The 25,385-nt window shown below is 32.2% G+C and overlaps 1 pseudogene; it reads right to left on the reverse strand.

Moving 5' to 3' along the window:
* The window catches only part of LOC144374906 (sodium/calcium exchanger 1-like), a 104,333-nt pseudogene that overhangs the window by 38,534 nt on the left and 40,414 nt on the right, over positions 1-25,385 (reverse strand).

A 25,385-nucleotide genomic window follows, 5' to 3' on the forward strand; every position in this document is an offset into this window, starting at 1 on the left:
TTAGAAACCAGAAAGAAAACTGAAACATAAATAATCTAAAGTAAATGTCATTACAAAAGCATTTGAAGACATAAAAAACCTCTAATCAGAAATTCAAATTCAAAAACTTGAAATAGAATAAAATGTTAATCAGATTCAGGATACCAATGCAAAGGGGCAAAAAGAAAACTGTATGATGAAGAAATTAAAGCTATATTACAAGGCCCCAAAGAACAGACTCAAAAAAATAATAAAGTACATTAAGAATAGGAATTAGAAGCAGGTAAGAGTCACAAAACAAAATGAAAGTTTAAAAGTCCATGCTAAGTATAAAAGATGGGACTCCCCCCCACCAAAAAAAAAAAGATTAAACAGAGAATTTGAATCCCTGAGGTGGAAAAAAATAATGAAACAGAACTGATATTTTAAGCTGTAATATAATTAAATTTCCTGGAAATAAATGGAAACCTTTATCTACACATTGAAAGAGCCTACTGTATACCTGCAAAAGGTGACCAAGCATTGTCAACTGTGAATCATAGCATAACAAAATTATTAGCTGTCAGTGAAAAACTGTAAGCATACTTTGGCTCTTAGGGCAAAAAAAGAATCATAATCACATTAAGAGAATTAAATTGGCACCAATTTCATCACCATGCCAAATAAAAATTCTTGGGATTATGTCAGCAAAGAACATTAAATTTCTTCTGAAGTTAAAGAAAAACTGCTTACTTCAGACTTGATCACCAAAAGGATGCCCAACCCCTGACTATATTCTTTTAACTACTGAAAAAAGAGTATACATTTCATCTGAATATTGTTCATGATCACTTATTTTAATAACCCATAAATCAGTGTCCTAATCCAATAGGTTGCACTGGGAATGTCTTTGGGGCCACACAAAACCAACAACCTCTTTAAACCACAGGTCTCTGTAACTAAAGATCTTCTGACTCAAGCTTATGGCAACATAAGTTGTCTTGTACCTACCAGTGCCCATTTGATTTCTGAATTTTCTATCCACCTGACATAAACCCCAAATAGAAATGCCTAATATCCCAATTTTTGGAGAGGTCAACTCATTAAGTGTGAAGGATCAAACAGAATTTGCTTGTAGAAATGGTAAAGTTAAGAATACAATTAGCCAAGAGTGGTGGGACATGCCTGTAATCTCACCGAGTCGGGGCTGAGGCAGGAAGGAGGATTGCAAATTCAAGGCTAGCCTCAGCAACATAGCAAGACCTTGTCTAAAAATAAAACATAAAAAGGGCTGTGGCTCAGTGGTTAAGTGTTCCTCGGTTCAATCTTCAGTGCCAAAAAAAAAAAAGAAAAAAAATTACAGTTGACCTGGCCACAGAAGCCTTTCAGTTTTACATAGAATAGCAGCAGCTATACCTTGGGAGAACCCCCAACTCTGCCACTTAAAACAAAGCCCAGTGGGGCCTAATTCAGAGGTTCCCCAAAATGTGTACTCCTGGTTTACTAATGACTCTAATTTGAAATACACTAGCATTTGAAGGGCTACTAAGGCTGTTCAGATTTAGAAATACTTACGCAATATCCAAAGTGATATAGCTATTCTGTAGAGTGGGCAGAATTCCAAACAGATCTCAGTCCTAACCAAGGCTGACTTTGAAAAACTATCCTACTTTATTATTAACTAATGCAAATGACCTATGCATATAATCTTCTGCCTCTCCTTGAAAACATCTCTGTTTCTGAAAAAACATTGCACCTGCCCAATGATCACTAATGGATCACTAACAAAGATGCTCAGAGTAAGAACCAGTTATTTGATAAGACCAAGTGCTATGAAGCTGCTGATTGAACCTACAATGCCCCGATTACCACCACTGCCAGCTGGCTCCACTATCCTAACTTAAAACAGAAGTTACAATGCTTCCTAGATGTGTTTACTTTGTGAAGAAAGAGGCCATAATGGTAACATCATTGTACCTAACCACTTCTAGCAATTGCATGATACTGGGCCTTTGACGTTCTTCTGGGGATACCATAGTAGCCTGACCACAATGACACTACCCCACCAGTAATGAGCATACCTACCACATAACTTACTTTCTTTAAATAATGCTTCCTAACCAAGAGGAATCACAACTCCTTGAGAAAAGGTATTGATCATAGTTTCATTGTAAAGAAAGTATAAATTACTTAGATTTTCTTGAACAAAAATGCCATGATACAGGTGTTGATGCCCACTGGCCAAATTTAGGACAATTTGAACATAAGAAGAATAATCATAGTAATGGATTGGTGAAAAAAGAAGAATCCTTGAATTGGAATACTCAAAAGAGAAGCTGAGTTACAAAAAGCTCTCCTTTACAGATGCATGGCAACTAATTAACATAGAAGGAATGACAACTTAACAATCCCCATTTCACAAATATCAAATTCAAGCAAGAATTATTGATGGATGTTACAATCACTAATTTAAAAAAATCTACTAGGAAACAGGATATTCACATGATAACTAAGAACTGTCCCTCCCTTCCTTGTTATAAATATTTGCCTCTCCCAAATATTTATAACAAGGAAAAATACACTTATACAACAAAGAGATCTGGTGACCATCACATAATCCAAGTGATCAATCTCAACACTGGTATCTGAACAACCTAAATTATATGCCTCCTGACATGAAAGAATATGAAATATACCAGTGACTCCCATGGTACTTTTTCCCCAAAATAAATACCTGAAACTAATGTTGAGGAAACAGACAAATCTAGAGCTTGGAACACTTAATGTCTAAAAAAATATTTTTAAAGGAGCATTCAATGTCATTAAAGCAAAAACACATCTTTTTAAATGCACAAAATGTTGAAGATTAAAAGAAACTAAAGAAGCACAGCAACCAAAGGTAATAGATAAGCCTTCATAAGGTCCCAAACTGGAGGGAGGATGCTATAAAAGATATTTGGAGACAAATCCAAAATTTAAATAGGGGTATACAACAAATTACCCCACTGAATTAATGATAATTTGCTTAAAGTTGTAACAGTATTCTGATTGTGTAAGAATGGCTACAGTTCTTAAAATGTATTACTAAAAGTTCTTTAGGGCAATATTCCATGATGTCTACAACTCATGGGTAACTTTGCTGGTATTTGACATAGGTATGAAGAGAACAAAATCAAAAGTGGTAGAATGTTAATAATTAGTAAACCTTGATTGATAAAGAATAAAATAAAGTGTCTACTATATATTACTCTTTCAATTTTCTGTAGGTTTGAAATTACAGAGGTAGGTAGAAAGACTAAAGTTAAACTTTAAATTGAAAGAATTCAGAAAACAGAAAATAATTCAGGAATGCTACAATATCAGGGAAGTTCCCTGAAAACAGCCAAAGAGGATGATACAATCTAAAAAAAGAAACACCTAAGAAGAACATTAAAACAAAACAAATTATATGCCTTTAATATAAAAAGTAGAGATTCAGCAATAACCTTAGCTTCATTATATAAAGTATTATGTATTACATGTTTCACTGAAGCCTGAAACAATTCTCATGTATCAAACAGGGGGAAAAAATGAGAATGACATAGGTATTTTCTAGTCTTTGAAAAAGAAGTGAAAAAGCTTACTCAGGTAGCCAAGTAAATGAGAAAAAATGTAATGATCATTTTTCCTTTTTCTAAGGATTAAGCAAGCAATAAGCAATGTTTCCACTTATAAAATAATGTACTTATATGTGCTTCAAGTAACAGAAAGGATAATTTTATCCATACATGATTTTTACTTTATCTGTTAATTTTAGAATCTAATACTATAAGAGATGTGACCTCACTGTAATGAAACCAAAGGTTAATGAGCTCTTTTCCACATGGTTTTTTTAGTTACATTCAATGTCTTAGTCCCATTTAAGAGATACTTCCTTGAACAAAAGCTTTCAAGAATCTTAGGAGTTTAAGAAATGCTGGCTGATGGAGCCCTGATCTAAGACTGATAAGTGGAGAACAGAGACCAAGATATAAATTATGGTTCACAGATGATGATGAATATATATGTATGTAAGGAAAGTATTAATATCTAATAGCCTTAGAATCACAAATCCCAATACTGACAAGTGTAAGCTTGTGACTTCACATAAATTACATAACCCCTCAATTATAATGTTTTCATCTATAAAATGGATCTATCTTTCAGAGTAACAAGTTACGTGAGAGAGAGATTCTGTGTGTGTATGTTTCTGACTTAACGTAAGTCCCCCAAAAGTTTACAAATAGAAAAAACTTTATTCAATTGGGTGGGGAGTGTTATCCAGTTAACATCTAATATGTCAATGTAATACATTCTTCATAATTATTTTAAAATATCTTTGTAATTTACTATTTTTTTCATTTATTTGGAGTCTGAAAATATAATAATTTCTAGAATTCATCACCAAAATTTTGAATTGCATGTTCTTTGCTTGATTCTACAAATAGCTTTTGATTTTCCCTCATCTGAATTTTTTTCTTAATTAATATTAATATTCTTAAAAGAGCCTATCTGTAAGAAACTCTGGAGGAGATGAGTTACTTAATGGGAAAATAATCTAATTTAAAAGATTTAGCAATTATTGGGAATATTCCCTACAGTATAATTTGATAAAGGAAGTTTGGAGTTAAGTTTGGAGGTGAGAATTGTACTGAGTAGTCATAATTAACAACTTTATTTGGCCAAGGAGTTTGATTTTAGCACTGAGAGAGGTGAGAATTGAATTCTGAAATTTGTGAATAAACTGACTGTGTGAAGGAAGAGCAGAATGATTTGCTAAAAGAACTTAAACGGAAGGCAAGGCATTCACCAGCCTTTCAACAAAGAAAAGCAACTGCAGAATCTTAAGTGTAATTTGAGAACAGAAGCAAATTTCTCAAAGAAAAGAAAAAAATCAGAAAAGTCTCACAAAGGAAAGCATATATTTTGAAATTATAGCTATGAACTTTTCAAACACTATTATAATTATAGAAGATTACAACAGTATTATAGAAATAGTCCAAACTCCACTGACACAGAAGGACCCAGAAAAACTTAGTTCATGTGGTGGAGGGAAGACGGTTGTTGAGAAGATGGTTGTTTAATAATTAAAAATTATTAATGTTTAATTAATAATTCAGACACATAATTTAAATAATTTTCTTGAAGAATTTTTCCTAAAGCTCTTTTTTAGTTTTTCATCTCAGATGTTGCCTCAAGGTCTCTTTGAATCACTCTGCCCAGTATCATATGGGTCCCACCTAGAACTCAAGACTATTGCTCAATAATGATTACTTAATATTCTCCTTTATAATTTATATCACCCTATAAAATAAATTTATTAGCTTAATCTAACGTACTCCAAAGCCATACTCTAGATAGCTCAATTTTATTCTTCTCCATTTCCAATATCATCATAGTAATTTCAACATACAAATTTACAATGTAGACATTACCAAAATCTCATAGTAACTCATGCTTCTGTATACCATCCATCATACTTTAGCAATTTCTCATTTATTACATAAACCATTTATATGAACTTTCTAATTTTCAACCCTACTTTACTACTACAGAAAACTTCTTCACTACCCTGTTGAAAATCTAACTTAATTGTAACACAACTAGTTGCTCTATTTTTTCCAGCTTCCTTTTAACCCCAATACAACTTTGAAGCTAGAATCACAATTTCAAATATATACTGATCATTTTCCTAATTTACTTCACACCATAAAGCAAACATAATGATTTCCAAGCAGAGTGGTTCTTGCTCCTAAATTGCTCAGTACAGAGGAAGAAAACAATTTAATTTTGCAGATTTGTCATTAAGAAGTTATGTATTCTAGTTTCAATAAAGATTTTCAATTTTACATTGAATCCCATTACATAAGCTTTTCCATTCCCATTGCTTGCCAATGAAATAAAATAAATCAAAGATATGAGTCATGAACCTGCTTCTTTCCCATTCTCCATAATGCTACATACACTAGGTTTGTCAAGATTATACATTTTAGAATAATAATTCCTTGGCCTACCCCCATATAATCAGAAAGCATTGATATGGGGCCCATAAATCTGCTGCATGCTTTTTATCTGCCTCTAAATCTTCACCTGTGCTTTCTTTGCCAATAACCCAGCTCCTTCCTTGATCCATTAACTAAATTTTTATTAGTAATATCTTTTTCTCTTCTAATTCTAAAACATTTAACATTTAAATGTATGTTACTATAAAGGCTATAGTAAATAGAAATGAAATAAAGGTTTTATAAGCTAGCTATTATTAAAAAATTCAGGGTCTATATTGAAAAACAAATTTAGCAACAGAATAATCTAGTAAAATAATACCCAAAACATGTACAATTTAACACTATGTTATGGACTATGTTTTCACAATACATACAATTATATGTCACTGTGAAATAAGTATTTGAATAATAAAATCCTTCTAGATTACAGTAACGAAAATACTAACAACAGGAAAACAATATATTTATTTTCTAAACCTTGGTTAAATTTATTTTTTCCACATTAACATTTAATTTTGGAAGCAAATAAATGATTTTTCCAAAATACAAACACAGAGACACAAACACCTTTTTTTAATGAAAACTAAACTGTTATAACAAAATACCTATTACAGTGGTATTTTTGTCTGAGTAGAAACCTTACAGCATCCCTAAGGCATATAAGCCCTATCTATATGTGCTAGTCCAATTCTAACAACAGTGCTATATATCCATTTAGGCACTGTTCCTCAAATTTGATACTTAGTATCATCTGAAGTTCTGTTTTTCAAAATATTTTTCTTCACTATCTTATCTATTGACTTCTAGTCATGCTATAATATACATTATTAGCTTGTTATAATGTCCTTCTTGAAAATTTCAGAACACTGAAATTTCCCTTCTGCAAGTTAGTTTGTGTAAAACTGACTATTTTCAATTACCAGTTACTAATAACTTGAGTCTCCCCTGGAGTTCAAAATGACTTAAAAGCCCCAAAATGATTTAAAGGTCTACACTAAACATATAGTGTAGAGAGTCATGGCACAACATAAAAACGAGTTTGTTCCTGAAGAATAAAAATTTAAAAAGTGTTTGTTCCTAAAAAGAAAAAGTATTCAGCCAAGAAGAAAGGCAAACTACACTGTCCTTAAACATTAATAAGAAGAAATATCTAGTTCAAAAGCTTTTTAAAAATATATATTTGGGCCCAAATGATTTCTCTGGAGGATTCTATCAAGCAATCGAAGAAAATAACACTAATTTCACATAATATTTTCCAAAAAGTAAAGAGAAGGGAACATTCCTCAGTTCACTTTATGAGGTCAGAATTATCCTGATACCAAAACTAAATAACAACATAAAAAAGTGAAAATTACAGATCCATCTTTATTCTAACCTAAGATACAAAAGTCTTCAACAAAATACTAGCAAATAAAATCTAGCAATGCATAAAAGAATAATATTCCACAAACTTCTGTATAAAAAACTGGTTCAACATTTGAAAGTCAATCAACATAATCTACTACCCCAACAATGCTAATGAACAAAGTTATATTAACTGACATCAAAAAGAATGATAAGAAAATAAAACATCAATTTTTGATAAAAATTCTCAGCAAAATAGGTATAAAGAAGAATTTACTTGATAAAGACCATCCAGAAAAAAATGTCTGTAGCTAGTAACTTAATGATAAAAGACTAAATGCTTCCTCCCAAAGATTGCATCAAAATTTAAAATAAAAAATTATAAGGCTTTTAGGAAAAAACATAGGAGAAAATATCTGGTACCTAGGACAAGGCAAAGACTTCTGCAATTTGGTAACTAAAGCAAGAATATAATCTGATAAACTGAACTTCACCAAAATTAATACCTACAAAAACAAAAACAAAAAACAAAAAAAAAAAAAACCATGTGCTGAAAATAAAAACAGGAGTAATAATAGCATGGGGGAAAATATTTGAAAACCACATTTCTGACAAAGGAATAGTAACTAAATATATAAAGAACTCAAACTCAGCAGACAAAGATAGGGGTAGGAATACAATTAGAAATAGACAAAACACATGAACAGATATTTCAACAAAGAGGATTCACAAATGACAAATAAGCACACAAAAACATGTTCAACAAGATTAATAAACATAGGAAAAGACTCAACACCATTATCTATGAAGTGAATTTTCATAGTGGTTTTATAGTTTGTGTATTTTTTACCCAAAATGCTTAGGACATAGTATCCAAAGTTGCTTTGGTAGTGTACTGGGTTTCAGGTTTTGAAATGTTTGCATGAATATATATTGAGATATATAGGGACAAGACTAAAGCCTAACTATGAAACTCATTTACATTTCATGTATACTTTATATACATAGTCTAAAGCCCAAAAGTGCAAAAAACCCAGATGTCCTTCAACAGATGGATAGTTAAATGAACTATAGAATATTCACACCATTAACTACTACTGAATACTTAAACGAACCAATGTTGATAAATGCCACAATTTGGAGAGATTTTGAGGTAATTATACAAGTAAAAAAGTTAAACCCAAAAGGTCAAACAATATATGATTCCATTTTCATAACATTCTTGAAATAAAATTAAAGAAATGGAAAATGGATGATTGTTAGGGTGAAATTCAAAGGAGAGAATGGAACAGGAGGAAGTGCGTTTGGCTATAAAGAACAAGAAAGTTATTCTTATGATGTTATAAGTGTTCTATATTTGACTTATCAATGCTAATACCTGCTTGTGATGGTACATCACAGATTTATAAGAAGCTATCATTGGAGAAAACTAGAAAAGATATATAGAATATCTCTGTATTATTTCTTACTAGTACATGTGATCCTACAATTATCTCAAAATAAGTATTGAAAAAGTATTTGTTGCATATATATCATATTTATACTTGCCCAAAATTTTCTTCAGTGTATACATACTAAAAAATATTTAATTAATTTCAATTTATATATTTCTACAGTCTAGGGAAAAAATGCTGATCACCAGAGACATCAAAAAGTAAATGGATTTCCCTCAGGAAAAAAAAAAGAGTATCCTCTATAAAATTGTTAAAATAGAGTATATTTAAGGGAGCTACTTCATTGACCACAGATATAATGAGGCAATCTACAAGACAACATGTAGGAATTAAAGATAACGTATCAATTTTAGTGACTGTATACATAACTATGCAATAAATATTTTATATGCCCATAATAAAGAAATATTAGCCTATCAAAGTCATTTTCTAGAATATACTAGAATGCACACTGCTACATTTCACAATGATGAACAATTTTTTAATTCTCTTATACATATTACTCATAAAATACAATTCTAAACCTGAGTTAGTAGTTTTAAGAATTTTAAATATGTAAATTACCTGCAAACAGAACACTGCCGCTGAGGCTGTAGAGCAGTGAATATAACAATCATAGAATAGTTTTGAGGTGGTGCCTTTATAAATTTTCGGAATTTATAACCATTCATTCGGAAGACTGAACGCCTAGAACTCCATTCCATCAGCTGTTCTACTTTTTCAGCCAAAAGATTCTGTAATTAAACACAGGAATTTAAATTTACACAGGGTTACAATTCTTCAGTTTAGAACATAAACAGATTACACTGAGAATATCTTTTATTATAAATTACTTTCTGTTCAGAGTCCTTCTCTTGGTGAATATACTGTTAACTGACCAGATTGCATAAAATATTTCATTTTACTTTTCCTAATGACTTCAAAAGACTATTTTAAAAAGATACTAAAAGTAAAACAATTCAATTTCTGCTTCCATAACGATGCCATAGATATACATTTTCCTAATTCCCTACTAAACAGAGCTAAAAACCCTGTTAATTATGTATAAAACAAACATAAGAAGATTGTGAAAGGTAGAGAGAAGGCAGCTTGGCCTGAAGAATGAGGAGTTCCTTAGGTTCTTTTGGTCTCATAATTTCCAGACCAGATGTTAGAGAAGTCAACAATACTAAAATGTGAATGGATACAGACCAAAACACACACACACACACACACACAAAAAAAAAAAAAAAAAAAAAAAAAAAACTCACGTAAAGCTTGCTCTGCTCTCTCTACCCAAAGACAAGGAAAAGAGCAGCCTAGGAAGATAAAAATAATAACTCCTGTAATCCAGCCAAACACCACAAAAAAATAAATTAATAACAATTGTGGTCTCTTTACCACCCTCACTAGCAAAGTCTAAAAGGGAAGCCTCCATTTGACTATAAATTTTTCTTCAAAATATTTGCATACAATTGCATAGGAAAAATCTCAATAAACACAAAGCTAAAACTGCACAAAATACAGTACTGATTATATATGGTCAAAAACAAGAAAAATTAATCTACTGTGATAAAAGTCAGAATACTGAATAACATGGTCCTGGCAGAGAGGCTGGGAGTAATATAATTCTATAGGTTGGGGTACTAATCACTTCCTGTTCAGATGGGGTCAAAGGGAGGAGGTAGCACTCTAGCTTCTATAGAGAAGGCTCTTGTCTTTTGATCATTCATTTTACCTGAAAAAGTCTAAGAAAGAATTCTACAGTATTGTATCTGTATAAGAAAAATTCTCTGCCCTTGCAAAACCATGCAAATACTAGTGATCAGGAGAAATGCTTAAATTTCACTGTTTAAGCATGCTCTACTACAGAATTCAGGAAAAATGCAATCTCTTTCTCTTCTCCTCTCAGTGAGGATGGTTCCCTCATGAATCATTTAGAAACTGGGCATGAATATAAGGAAAGAAAAGAAAAGACAGACATCTTAGTGCTATGTACCCACCCAAGCAAAGGAAAAAGACAAATCAAAAGGAATAGGAGGGCAAAGAGGAGGAAAAATAATCTGGCAAAAGAGCAGAGTACTCAAATTAGTAATTTTGTAGAAATGGAACATTCAGATAAGCATACAATGGCATACTAACTGCATGAAAAAGAAAAATTATGGCTAATTACTAGGGTGATTATTAAGTTTTTTAAATGACATAGTTTTTTAAAGGCAAGAAGAAAAATTGATCCTAAAGTCAAAACAAACTAATTACTTAGATTTAGTTATATTTAACTGTCAAAGAGTGTTAATTCTGCCTGTAAACATACTATATTTTCAAAGTAAAATAATCCTCTTAATACAGTAAAATAAAAGTTATTTTAGAAGACATTGTTCTTTCTCATTAATATACCCCCAAATGAGAACTACATAAAAGAATTTTTACTAACTGTTCTTAGTTTTATATCTGAGGAAAAATGCAAGGGTAATTTCCATATTAAGGATAATTTACAGAAAACAGGTATATATTTAATAAGATTTGCTATTAAAAATATAAGTATTATATCACTGTTCTTTACTATAATTCAGCAAGCCAATATCATTAGGTAACTTCATATTTTAGGGGTTTTTTTTTTTGTTTTTTTTTTGGTACCAGGGAGTAAACCCTGGAGTACTTAACTACTGAGCCCCATCCCCAGCCCAATTTTTTTCATATTTTAAATATATAGGAATTGTGACCACTGATGCAAAGACAGACTCTCCAGACTAGAAATTGAGCAGGGTCATCCATCAATAGAGGGAGAGGGAACTGATGTTAAGAAATAATCTAGTTCTGTAAAGGTAAAATTTCTAAGCTGTTTCTAAGCCACAAAGCCTGAGTTAAAGTGTAAAAGACCGGGCATTGTAAAGTTCCCAAGCTGCAGGGCTTTAGTTAAAAAGTGAAGGACTAGGTATTGTTAAAATTCCTCTGCTACCCCCAGAACCTGTAATCCCTGTAGCTGTTAGGACAATACTGGAACTGCCCAGTAAATATTTCTACTGACTCCCTGGTTGTCTAATAACCTGGGATTCTGTGTAGTTTGTCACGTAGTTATTTAGGCCCTAAAACCAATCAGTTTGAATGTGTACCCCGCTTAGGAGTGATCAATCACTCCTGCCCAGCCTGTTCCCGCCAATGAATGTACTAATCATGTCTCAGATTTGTTGTTCAATTTTCCCGCGCCTCATGATGATTTGTTCTGATGTATGCAAAGCCCTCCGCCCTCCCCAAAAAGTGTACTTAAGCTCTGCTTGACCTCTGCTCTCGGCTCTGGGCCGCTCTCCCTTCCTGAGTGTGACCCTTGGGCCTCAGCACGCTGAATTAGATTCCAATAAACTCCCTCCTGCCTGTTGCATGAAGCCAGTCTCTTGTGGTCTCTTCCTCCGACGCTTTGCCAGACCCTTACAGTTCCTAAACTATTTTAGTATAGTTTTCTCATTAAACATACTCACACACACATCACTCTGAACTCCCATAATAATCTAACACACTCACACCATTCCAAATTCTTACAATAATCTACACATACCACTCTGAATACCTACAATAATATGTTTAAAAAATACATAATTTCACCAATATGTGTCTACCAAAACATAAAATAGCTATACTGGCTCAAAGATTTTACTCACAAGTTATCAAAGAAGCCAACCATAATTTCATGAGGGCTAGAAGAAACAATATCCTGAATTAGAGCTATCTCTTATGGCAAAATAGTCAACATGAGCTTCATGTTGTCAATTACATTCCAAGGGATGGTGTGGAGCAGCCTGGGTGAAAGATGCAACAGTAATGATTTTATGTCCTAGCGGAAGAACTTAATAATTAGGAAACCCAAATCTTTTAAAAGGACTGCTAGTAAACATGACAGACCACCTTGAAGGAAAAAATTATCTCCATTTTCCTGGGCAGGAAGCAAATCCACCCTCTAGCTAAGAAAGGCAATATCTCCATCTATCCAGGGTTTGCAAAACAATAGTCTAACAAAAAACATGTAAATGCTTGTACTCAAGAGAATCTGCAGAAACAGGAGAGATCCATGGAGAATTGTCTCCCAACAGTATTGAAGAGGATTTCTTTAGAACACATAATTTGAAAACATAACCTTAAAAAAAAACTAAGTCAAACACTAAGTATAGGTTATTCTGCTATGTATGCTTAATAATAATATGGAAATATACACAAAATTTTTCAAAACCAACTAACCTTGAGTGGTAGAGGTAAGTAAATAATTTTGACTTTCATAATTGGCTTCTAAGACAACACTGTATTTGTTTAAGAAAAGATTGCAAGCACTGTGCTCTAACTTTAGGGTACATAATCATGTTTAATATCAAAAATCTGTGTAAAATGTAACTTTTACACAATTATGTCTTGAAAATAAAAGAATGTCTTGAAAAGAATTATGTCTTGAAAAGAAGTCCAATTACATTGTTTTCCTATTACAGATAATCTAGAAAATATATATTTTTTTAAAATGTCCATCTGGGCTGGGGAGGTGGCTCAAGCGGTAAGTGCTCGCCTGGCATTCGCAGGACACTAGGTTCGATCCTCAGCATCACATCAAAATAAACATGTTGTGTCCACCGAAAACTGAAAAATAAATATTAAAAAAATTCTCTCTGAATAAAAGGTCCATCATCATGCACTGTCCAACAGATCCAATATTAATATTTTTGAATACTCAGTGCTGCCAAAAAACATTATTAGTGTGAGATTTCAATGCTATCTGTAATGTATTAATATATTACAATGCCCCTTATTCATTCCCATTTTTTTCTTTCTTGCGTACATGCATGTATACACCTCAATCTTAATAAGTGAAAATGGTATCTCAATGTTTTAATTAGCAGTGTTTTCTGGCAAAACTGAATATTTTCCAAATTTCTTCATGTAGACTCAATTATCCCAGGTCTTCTATCATTAATTAATTACAAATGTAATTAAAATCAACTTGTTCAAGAGAAATGATAAAAATACATGAAAACCTTTCCAGATTAACTAGAAAGAAAACAATAACAGGATAAAATTTTTTCTCTTCTAAATCTTCTTCTTTTTGCTTATAGGTGAAACAAGGAAAAACACAGAGTAAAATACATGAGAAAACTGTGTGTGTGTGTGTGTGTGTGTGTGTGTGTGTGTGTGTGTGTGATGTTTATACATATAAGCAATATTTATAAATATTAAAATATATATGGCAAACTATAACTACAATGAGATATCAATATATACCTATTAGAATATCCAGGAAAAAATAGTCAAAATAAATAAATAGATTTAAAATACATATAATTATATGATTTGAATTATTTCTGTTTAAAAAGAAAAATTTCAGTTCTTTAAAAAAAAATCTATGTTCTAGCACCACAATGAATATCAAATAATTGTACATTAGGAAGTAAAATCTCATTTCAAATCTCTCTTATTATTCTCGTTGCCTATTCAAACAAGTTTTTCTCTTAATCTCACTATATATACACCAGATGAGAATATCACAGAAATTCACACAAAAATTTCCTGTGAATTTTAAGTATCTTCCAAAACATAGCATCTCAGGAAATGAAGTATTCTATCTCATGAACTTGGAGGTATAACCATGACTATGCAATTGTTCAAACTCAGAAATATATAAGACGAAAATAAATTTTATTGTACATAGGATCTTTTTTTTTTTAAAAAAAAAAGATTAACCAGAACTGGAGTGGGGTTTACCAAGATGAAATATAAGCCTTCACAAATGATTCTGACTGTATTGTACAGAGGCTGGTATTGTAGCTCAGTGGCAGAGCACTTGGCTATCCTCAGCACAACTTAAAAAAATAAATAAAATAAAGGTATTGTGTCCATCCACAACTAAAAAAAAAATAATTAATTAAAAGAACTGTACACAGAAACATACTTAAAGCTATTTGGTTCCTTGCAGGGGTATGGATTTACATATCTATCATTCCATGAGTACAGAGTTGAATAAGTAAATGCCAGATAAGGAGTGCCAGATTTATCACTATCAGAAAAGAATTCACAAATAAAGAAGGTGAAGATAAATCCTGCATTTTGGATAGGTGTTGGAAGAATCTATATCAATTGTGGCTTTTAAAATAGAAATATGAATATCTATATTTTACAAACAAATACAGAAATAAGTATCAACTTGCATGGGTAAACAAATTTGTATACATCTATTTCCTAGCTCATTTTGCTGACAGAGCTGAGGAACACTGGCACACGGACAACACACCTAACATTAAGACCTTGGTTTCTAAACACCATTCTTCATTAAAAGGAACCAAGTGGATTAGACAAAATGGAATAAAGGGAATGGAAAGGGAAAGGAATAGGAAAGCCAGTGGAATGAATCTGACATAAATTTCATATATATATGAGTGCACTACAGTGAATCTCCACATCATGTACAACCACAAGACTGGGATCCTAATTAGAATGAAAGATGTACTCCATATTTGTATAAATACTGTCATATATAACTAAAAAGAGCAAATTTTTAATAAGGGACTTGGGTTTTCTCTGAAGACATGGTCGATTAAAAGGCTGAAGCAGAGAAAACTGACAGAAGATTAGAATTTATGGTAGCTTCTTATGGTAACAGAAACTAAATAAGTGTTCAAAAAAGGCAAGTCAAGGGCCTAAAAACCAGTATTAAAAAATCCCGTTAAGGTAATCTTCCTACCTTGGTCTCCCTCCCAACCCCATTTTGAGTCACCCCCTTTATATCAGAGAAGAAATTCGGCATTTGTTTTTTTGGGGACTGGCTAACTTCACTTAGCATAATCTTCTCTAAAGCTATCTATTTCCTTGAACATGCCATGATCTTATTCTTTTTATTGCTGAGTAATATTCCATTGTGTATAAATGACATTTTTTTTATCCATTCATCCACTGAAGGACATCTAGGTTGGCTCCAGAGTTTAGCTATTGTGAATTGTGCTGCTATAAACACTGATGTGGCTGTGTCCCTATAGTATGCTGTTTTTAGGTCCTTGGGTATAGTCCAAGAAGAGGAATAAGGTGTATTAAGAATTGTAATGCAATATTAATAATAATAATAATAATAGAACTCATGTATAATGGCATAATTTGGAGTGAACATACTTTACATACAGAGTTACGAAAAATGATGTTGTGAATGAATAATTATGATTGTAATGCATTCCACTATTGTCATGTATGTAAGAAATAAATAAACAAACAAATAAATTAAGAGAAAAAAAGTCCTCAGACAGGGAGAAAAATCCCAATAACTAAAGCAGGAGAATTTTGAGAATAAAAGAAATGACAAAAAGCATTAAAATTTTAAACCACAGAATAAAAAAAGTATCCACAAGTCTAACCTACATTGATAAATAACTACATGAGTACAAAACTGGGAATAAGAAGAAGAATTACAAACAGTCAATGTAGAAGCAACAAAGAAAGCAGAATATCATCATAACTCCACAATAATACCTACCAAAAGATTTTAAGTTTAGGTAAAATTTTGAGGAGAAAATGAATACTTACATAGTTCCCAACTATTTTCCCCAAGACGTTCATTAATAATGAAGTTTTAAGTAGTACTGAAATGGTGGAGAAACCCAGTAAACACTACTTTATCCAAATAATCAGTCTTAACAATACCAGTAGTAAGACCTATCAACCTCATGCACTCTCCACATGATCTACTAGTAAGAACAGATTACCTGGGTAGAGTTATTTCCCAAAATGTATAACTTCAATCTAATCACAAGAAAATATTAAAGAAACCCAAATGCAGTGACATTATATAAAATAACTGATGAATCTTCTTTGAAGGAGCCAAATTCCTGAAAAAGGAGAAAGTAAACACTGAGGAACTTTCATAGATTAGAGAAGACTAAGATTACATGGCAACTATTGCAATGTGGTACCCTTGCTTGGGTCCTTGAACAGGAGAATTATATTAGTGGAAAACTAGTAAAACTGAAATGTGGACTAAATGTTAGTTAATAATGAACTAATGTTGATTATTTTTTTTACTTTATTTTCTCCAAAAATTTTATTGATGCATTATATTTTATAAAATGGTGAGATTTACTGTTACATATTAGTATATATACACAATACTTATTTTTACTACTATGCACATTGTTAAGCTTGGGAAAAGTTCAATAAAAGGCAGCTAGGTGCTCTGTAACACTTTTCTGAGTCTAAAATTATTTCATAATGTAAAAGGAAGGCATGCAATATAAAACCACATTATTTGCATAAACATTTTAATATGCAAAAACTTGACTACTGGTTTTTCTGTGTTGGGATGAAAACTTCTGTGCTATAAATTCAGATTGAGTATTATAGTTTAGTGTTGCTTTAAAATAGAAAATTTTAAAACTATAGAATTACTTTGAAGTTTCCCAAATAGTATGAAGATTAGAAAAAAAGAAATCCATCAGGAAAAATTCTTACTTCAACAGATCTTGATAGACTTTTTGGGAAATCATCAGAATGATTCTTAATGCATGCTCTGAAATAATGGAAGCACAGTTCCAAGAGTGTGTATTTACACGAGAAGTAATCAGCATTACCTAACTTAAAAAATAATAATTACTGTGTACCAGTCATAGAATGAGAACCTAAGTCCAAGAGTAAATATGGCTTAGTCCCTACCCTCAATGATTTTATATTTCTCAAAATTTAATAGTGATTAAGTTCTCAAATTTTAAGAGATACACCTCTTTAGAAGGTACACTGATTTTAAAGCCCCAACTTCCCTAAAAGGTATAAAAGGTTGCGGAAACAGAACACAAAAACGAAAAAAAAGATACCAGGCAGCCTGAAGACCAAGAGAACAATTAGAGCCTGCCTTGTTTGAAAACTTTTAGTAGCTGCAAGCTGATACAATAAAAGCTACCTGACATATAAAAATCAAGATCACCACCTGGTCCTAACCTCTGTTCCCTCATCCTCCACCTATACCACTTCTCCTAGTGTGTAATGGATTGGGAGTTGAAATCAGAATTTTTCTTAATCAGTCCCTTGAATAACTGTCATAAAGTTAGAGTTGAGAAGCTATAGCTTTAATGGATCTCAAAAAAAAAATGGCATTATTTTTACTGACCGAGCTTAGTACTACCTACACAAAAAAAATGTCCACCTCACTTCTCTACTAATACTATTCCCAATGTAAATTTATTGTTGGCCTAAATGACTCACAAACTGAAATATCATACATTCAAAGATCCTTTCATAAAATGCCTTACAGACAGGCTGTCATTCCCTCCTCTACAGAAATCTCCATTGGGCCACCTACCACACTGTGTCATAACTTAACTGTAGGGCTGCAAGAGTCACCTTTTGTCTTCTTTGTAGTTCTAGATTTTTTTTAAGTCCATAGGACATAATGGATATCAAAGTAGTGTGTGACTAAATTAGGAGTTCCACTCTCCTTAAATTTTCTTAGAAACTAGGGTCTGGGAATGTAGCTCAGTAATAGAGTGTGTGCTTAGCATGCAGCAAGGTCCTGGGTTTGATTCCCAGCACAACCAACAAAAGAAAGAGAAAGAATGAAATATTAGAAGTACAAGTTGCAGGAGTATTTCTAAATCCTACCTACAACAACAATATAAACATAGAGGAGGGTAAAACATTTCTTTAATTGAGGTTGGCAGTTTTAAGACATGAGATTTTTTTATTTATTAAGTAAAATTGATATTCTAAATATATATAATTTGAAAATTTCTAGGAGTAAATACTATATAAAAATATATCAATATGTATAAACTTCTGAAATATAAATCAGTCACTAGTAAAAAACTGAAAAAGAATAAGACCTGTACTTTTTTGGAGTATTCATTTATTCCTATACTATAGATTATCTATTTTTATTTCACTTTCTACCCAGAAAGAGAATAATAATCAGTTTCTATACATCTTGCCTCAAGATCTTTTCCCTGTTTTAAAGCTGCAGTCCATTAGTCTGATGTATCTTTGACTAAACACTTTTGAATTGTCTCAAATGGTTCATACTAGAAATATACAATGAAATAGTAGGAGTACAACGATGTTAACTACATAAATGTCCTTTTAAACAAAGGGACAAATAAAACCTACCTAAGTCAAATTAAAATTTTTCCCTTACTACTTCACTAATGTCAACATATTGTTATTGATAGACAATGACAATTCTATATTTTCAATGCACATGAGGACCAACCTGAAGGTGGCAATTCTAATCCAAGGAACTTGTTTCATGTATAAACTGTTACATACCAAATATTAATTGACAAATTATTTTCCCATGACCCAAGCAATTTACAAATTTGTAAAAGCATGATTTTAACAAAATCTGATAAAAACCTAAACATCTGTTGAATGGGTAGACAAAATATTGTATACCACACAATGGAAGACTGTTGGGAATTTAAAAAACAAAAACAAAATTCACGTAAATTCTACGCAACATGGATAAACTTTAAACAAATTATGCTCACTGAAAGAAGCCAGATACAAGAGACCACAGACTATATAATTCCATTCACAGGAATTCTCTAGAAAGGCAAATTTATAGACAAAAAGTTATTGGTCGGGCCTGGGGAAATGAGGGATAGGGATTAACTGTAAATGGGTATGAGTATCTTCTTAAAGCTATAAAATGTTACAAAGTTATTTTCTGGTAATGGTTGCACCACTCACTGTTACTGAAAAAATCACTGAGTTTTGTACACTTAAATGGGTGAGTTTTATTTTATAAAAAAATACAGCTTTAAAAGGTGTATTAAGAATTGTAATGCAAAAATAAATAAATAAAATAAGATTTTTAAAAAAGTATTCATTCCACCATTGTATTAAAATGATTATATGTAAAGTAAAAACAAAAAAAAAGTTGTTTTAAAAATATTGAAATTTCAGAGAGCAGAGAGGCTAGGGGGCATAAGTGAGTCCAATCCAATGCTAAGCATCCACATCTCAATCTAGATTAGTTGTTCTATGCTTGTCCTCACAGAGTGTTTCCATGAAGTGATAAAAACATACAAATCTTAATGAAAATGTGTTGTGAGAGAATAAACAATAAATGATTAATTCCCCCAGAAAATATAATTTTCTTACTATGTAATCTGAGGATTTTCAAAATCTTATGGGGTGGAAAAATAATCTTCTCATACCCTTCACAATTCTTATCTGGGACTCCATGTAAAAAAATAATAGCAGAAAAACAAACAAATTTAAAAACATGTATACATTAGAGCAAAACAACTCAGAGGAATGAGTTTATCTTTACAGTAGGTCCTAAAGGTGTAATATAAAATTCTCTTTGGGGTGTCCCTTGTAGCACACTGGAGAGAATAATGATGAATTTCACCCCCCTATTCCAAGTGGAGAATGAAACAAGTGAAGAAAAAATCATGCCGAAGGAAAGCTTGTGTAGTTAAGGGAACACAGAACCATCCATGAGATGGATGTTAAAAAACAGCGTAAATGTCACATGCACTAATTTAAAAAAAAAAAAAAAAGGACAAAAGATTTGATGGCAAGTCCAAAATAATGATTACATTTATATACAATGTGACTTAACCAAATTATCTTTCTGAATGTTTTTCTCAACTATTTAAAATCCAAATAATTTCTCACAAAGATACTGGTTAGTACTAATGAGTTAATATATGGAGAACTCTTAACATAGCATCTTAGAAATGATAAAACAACCAAATTTTCATCCCTTTCTCTTCAGATCAAACTTTGTTAGCAACACTTAATAAGGAAAGTGTTAAGGGAACATTTACAGTGGGAATTTTTTTTTTTTAATATCGTACTAATACTTCAATCTCAGAATTACCAAATATTATCTAACTACTAACCACAATTCAAACATTGTACTGAATTTATTAGCAAAATTGTGAAATACCTGTTATGTAACAAGAAGCACTGTGCTAAATTTTTGGAAAATGAGTGATCGTAAGATAGTTGCTACTCTCAAAGTATTACTGCAAATAAGTTCTAGTACTAAAAGAAGATATACTGCTTATATTAACTGGGTGATAGCTATAGCTTTGCTCTTGGATTAGCACTAACTCAGGAAAGGATGGTAAAGATGTTATTTCTGTGAATGATAATTGATTGATAATAGCCACTTTTAATTCAAAGTAAAATTTTGAAATCCACTCTGATCTGTCAGTGAAGAGTGTGTAAAAAATTGGCTTTGTCCACTACTGGCACAGGAGGAAAAACAGGCAAACAAGTGATATAAAGCTATCATATCAGAAATGAATAAAGAAGTATGTAACTTAGAATCTTCAAGGAAGAAGAAGAAACCCCATGCTTGTTACCTCATAAGGAGGAAAAACTAGCAGGTCCCATACACAAGCAAAGTTAATAGAATCAGTCATATTAACTACAGATGCTATTTTAGTCATCTTTTTCATGTCTATGACCAAAAAGACCTGAAAAGAACAATTAGAGAAGGAAAAGTTCATTTGGTAGCTCATGGTTTCAGTGGTCTCAGTCCATAAACAAGGTCTGATATGAGGCAGGACAACATGGCAGAAGTTTGTGGCAGAGGAAAGCAAAAGGGAACACAGCACCAAAAAGCAGAGAGAGAGACTCTACTCACCAAGGGCAAAATATATACCCCCAAAGGCACAACTTCAATGACCCACCTCCTACAGCCAGACCCCACAGCTGCCTACAGTTAGCATCCATTTAAATCTCTATCCAGGATTAATGCACTGATTAGGTTAAGCCTGTCATAACCCAATCATTCCAACTCTAAACCTTCTTGTCTTGTCTCACACATGACCTTTTGGAGTACACCTAATATTTAAGCCATACCAGATGCCCACTCCTCTTTCGAATCTCTTATATTTTTTTCTTAAAACTTTTAATGAAAATAGACCCTTAGAGCATTTCAGCTTAAGTCTCCAACATATGACATCACTCCATCTGTTTCTCAATTTGTTCTTTAGTAATGAAATCCATTCACACCAAACATACAATAAATTGTACATCAAATAACGTGAAATAAAATGCCTCATTTCAAAGTGAAGCTTAAATAGGAAAAGATCTCAGTAATCCTCATATTTTTACACTATGTTTCACTGACTGCACCATGTTAAACCTAGGTATCTTTTAATAAGACACACCAAAGTTGCAAAGAGCAAACCATGGTATCCCTATAGGAAATGCAACCTACACTCCATCAAAATCACAACTATGGTGGCTGGGGCATGGCTCAGAGGCAGAACTCTTGCTTACCATGTTCACAAGCACTGAGTTTGATCCTTAGCACCACATAATAAATAAAATAAAGGCATTCTGCCCATCCACAAATACAAAAAAAAAAATGCTTAAAAATCACAACCATCAATACATTCAAAAGTAAAAAGAAATTCAAAATACATTAAATAAATCATATGGGAAGTTCTTTAATGTATTTAATATCTAAAAGAGGGTAATATTTCAAAATTTTAAAAAATCCTGGAAAATGCCAGACCAATTCCACCTCACAGATTATTCTAAAAATCCTAAAGATCTTCTGTCTGTCTAAATAGGTAAAAAAGGAGTTTGGCTAGGGCACAGTAGTATCCACAAGTTTATATGACAGCATAGACTTTAATATATATGTTTTCAAGTCAAACATAACAAAGACGATAACTAAATTGGGATCTAAATGAGAAAAGAAAAAATTATTTGAAAAAATATGTATTCAGACAGTGATTTTTTTCTTTTTAGAAAAACTTTCAATTGATAATTGATAATATTCAATTGAACAAAATTTTTCTAGATACCCAGTAAGGATATTTCTAGTAATATGCTCAATTGTAGCTTTATCAACCTGAACTCCCTTCAGAAATCTTCCCTGGGGGAAGATCCACATGTTGGCTATCATTGTAAACTTCAAAGAATCCTGAACATATATAGGTAGCTCCTAACAAGCCCTCAAACTTTTCCATATATATGCCAAAAAATAGGTAACTTCTAAAAGTTTTAAGCTATAATATAGAAAAAAGGAACTTAATATTCTAATGAAATATAATTTTTAAATGGATTTCTACTTCAATTTGTCATGGTCTCTGTCTTTAAAAAAAACTTGTTTCCAAATTTGCATACATATTGCATTTATCAATATAAGTGACCAAATTTTTATTGGTTCTTTTAAGTTACACATGACAGAATTCATTTTGACATAATTGTACAAACATGGAATGTACCTTGTTCTAATTCAAACCCAATACCTTTCCTCCCCTTCCCCTTCCCTCTCCCTGTATCCTGCTCCCTTTCCTGTAATAATCTTTCTGCCATTTACCCATAGTTTTTTAATTGATTTCTTGTGGATAGACACAATGATAAGATTCACTCTGGTATATTAATATATGTATTTAGGAAAGTTATATCAGATTCATTCAACTGTCTTTACTTTTTCTATCCTTCCTCCCTTTCCTTCATTACCCTTTATCCCTTCCTACTAAACTTTTATTCTTCCCCCCACCCTCGTTGTGGGTTATCTTCTACATATCAGAGAAAATATTCAACCTTTGTCTTTTTTGGATTGGCTTATTTCATTTAGCATGATAGTCTCCAGATCCATACATTTACTGGGAAATGTCATAAGGTCATTCTTCTTTATGGCTGAATAATACTCCACTGTATATATAAACCACATTTTCTTTATCCATTCATCTGTTGAAGGGCAGCTAGGCTGACTCCAAAGTTTGTCTATTGTGAATTGAACTGCTATAAACCATGATATGGCTGCATCACTGTAGTATGCTGATTTTAAATTCTGTGGATATACACTGAGGAGTGGGATTACTGGGTCAAATGGTGGTTCCACTGCAAGTTTTCTGAGGAATCTCCATACTGCTTTCCACAGAGGTTGCACAAGTTTGAAGTCCCACCAAAAGTGTATGAGTTACCCTTTATCTCAACATCCTTGCCAACATTTATAATTACTTATATTCCTGATAATTTTCAGACTGGGATGAGATGAAATCTCACTGTAGTTTTCATTTCCATTCCTCTAATTGCTAGTATCCATTGACTATTTCTTTTTTTGAGAAGTGTCTGTTTAGTTCCGTTGCCCATTTATTGACTGGGTTATTTGGTTTTTTTAGTGTTTTCTGAGTTCTTTGTATAACCTGAATATGAAAGCCCCAGGTGCAGGTGGCAAAGATTTTCTTCCATTCTGTAAACTCTCTCTTCAAGCTCAACTGTTTCTTCTGCTATGAAGAAGCACTTTAATTTGATGCCATCCCATTTATTAAGTCTTGATTTTTTTATTGTACTTTAGGAGTGTTATTAAAGAAGTGGTTCCTGTGCTGACATGTTGGAATGTTCCTCTACATTTCTTATAGTAACTGCAGGGTTTCTGGCCTAATTAAGTGGTCTTTGATCCACTTTGAATTGACTGTTTTTAATTTTTTTTTTTAATTTTCTCTTTTTAGTCATACATGACAGTAGAGTTTTATTCAGGGTAAGCAACAGAGATAAAATTTCATTCTTCTACATATGGCTTCCAGTTTCCCAACACCATTTGTTAAAAAGGTTATCTTTTCTCCAATGTATGGCACCTTTCACTAGTATGACACATATAAATTTATGTGGGTTTGTCTCTGTTTTCTATTCTAGTCTATTGGTCTTCATGTCTTTTTTTTTTGAGCCAAGGCCTTGCTGTTTTTGTTACTGAAGCTCTGTAGAATAACTTAAGGTCTGAGATTATGATGCCCCCTCCTCCACTTCTCTCATTAGGATTTACTTTGGCTATTCTGGGCCTCTTATTTTCCAAATGAATTTCATTAATGTTTTGTATTTTACACTAGTGGTAATAACAATATTAGACTAATGAATATACAGAATTACATGAATTTAAGTATACCTTTCATACCCAAAATGCAAGTCCCCACACAAAAATGATACAAATACATTAAATTGATAATTGTTGATTTACTAAACATACCTTCCTTAACATACCCAAATAATATAATTCAAGAGAAAAAAATCTAAATATACTTAAGAGAGAAATGTCAAAAAATACAAATAATAGGAAATAAAGGCTACATTAGGCCAGGCACAGTGAACCATACCTATAATCCCATCATCTCAAGAGGCTGAGGCAGGAGAATTACAAGTTCAAGGCCAGCCTCAGCAATTTAGTGAGGCTCTAAGCAACTTAATGAAACCCTATCTCTAAAAAGGGTGGGATGTGGCTCAGTGGTTAAGCACCCAGGGGTTCAATCCCTGGTACCCCCCCAAAAAAATATATGTATATATATTAATAGTGAAGAGATTATATTAGTACAGTGAAATATTACAGACTATGATGACACATGTAGTCTGTGGTAGTAAAAACTCTATCAGGAAGTGGAAATACAGAAGGTAATATGTTTATACTAATTACATCATATATATATATATATATATATATATATATATATATATATATATATATTCGTAGTAAAGACAGTTCATAAAGTCATAGTTGAAATAGGCTCCTAAGTATTGGGAGCTATTCTATTTTATTTTTACTACAAAGTAAAAAGGTCTTTAAAAAAATATGTGGGTTGTCCTATGACTATTCTTCTCTCTCAAAATGCTGAAGTACAATACCCTCCTGTAAAAAGACAGCATCATTGTTGAA

Source organism: Ictidomys tridecemlineatus, unplaced genomic scaffold (genome assembly GCF_052094955.1).
Source record: "Ictidomys tridecemlineatus isolate mIctTri1 unplaced genomic scaffold, mIctTri1.hap1 Scaffold_934, whole genome shotgun sequence".
NCBI classification, from domain to species: Eukaryota; Metazoa; Chordata; class Mammalia; order Rodentia; family Sciuridae; genus Ictidomys; species Ictidomys tridecemlineatus.